The sequence below is a fragment of the Nematolebias whitei genome, chromosome 21, assembly GCF_014905685.2.
Source record: "Nematolebias whitei isolate Nwh7 chromosome 21, NemWhi1, whole genome shotgun sequence".
NCBI lineage: Eukaryota > Metazoa > Chordata > Actinopteri > Cyprinodontiformes > Rivulidae > Nematolebias > Nematolebias whitei.
The window spans coordinates 34,386,227-34,387,450 of record NC_056518.1 but is presented as its reverse complement, the minus strand read 5'-3'; positions in this window follow the sequence as shown (position 1 = coordinate 34,387,450).

The following is a 1,224-nucleotide window of genomic DNA, read 5'->3' as shown; positions in this document are numbered from 1 at the left end:
ATTTGGAAATCAAGGTCCCAGAGTTTGGAGGCAGAGTGGAGAGGTCCAGAATCCACATAGCCTGAAGTCCAGAGTGAAGTTTCCACAGTCGGGGATGATTTGGGACCATGTCCTCTGCTGGTGCTGGTCCATTATGTTTTCTGAAGACCTCAGCCCAGAGAAGATGTTTCTGACGTGGTCTCTGGTTCAGGAGTGGCTTCACTAGAGGAAGGAGACACGTGTAGCTCATGTCTAGGATCCGTCTGTGCATAGAGCTTATTGTGAGTTTCCAACATGGAACTTTATCATTTTCTGATGCACTGAGGTTTGGGTTTTCATTTTCTGTTAGCCGAATTAATTAAACTGACAAGAAATAATAACTTTAAAAGTATTTCACTGTGTGTGTAATGAATCTACATAATACTGAACATGTTTTACTTTCTCAAGTTTAACAACTATTCAACTTTTTCAGCATATTCAGATTTTTTTAGATGTACCTGTAAACCTCTTTAAAGAAGCATTTAGGTTCGACCAAGCGCATGAGTCCCTCTTTGTTTGCAGAAATTATGTTTTTAAACTAAGATACAAAGTTGGAAATACCTCAGGGGCAGCACGGTGGTGCAACTGGTAGAGCTGCTGCCTCTCAGTGAGCGGGTCCCTGGTTCAAATCCCGGTCCAGGGGCCTTCTGGGTGGAGTCTGCATGTTCTCTCCGTGCAGCGTGTGTTTTCTCCGTGTGCTCCAGTTTCCTCCCACAGACCAACAACATGCATGTTAGACTGATGGTAACTGAATGGTCCCTAGGTGTGAGTGAGAGAGTGAATGGTTGTTTGTCTTGTTTGTCTCCGTGTGTCCCTGTGATGGACTAAGAGACCTGTCCAGGGTGTCCCCCCTCTCGCACAGTGATTGCTGGACATGGGCACCAGCGACCCAGACTGGAAGTAGTGGGTAAAGATAATGGATGGAAATGCCTCAGCAGTGCCCCCTGGTTCACTTCACTCATTTACAATAACTGTATTTCATCTACATAAATGATGTCACACATTAATGGACAAGAGGCAAAGGACAGCTGTCCATTGTTTTTTTTATTTAAATTTTTTCAATTTTTACACTCCACCAATTATTTAGGAGCGTCTCTGACATAAGAAGAAAAACAGACAATAAAATTCAACAGATCATTCAAGTTTACCTTTTGAAGATTATCTATCTATCTATCTATCTATCTATCTATCTATCTATCTATCTAT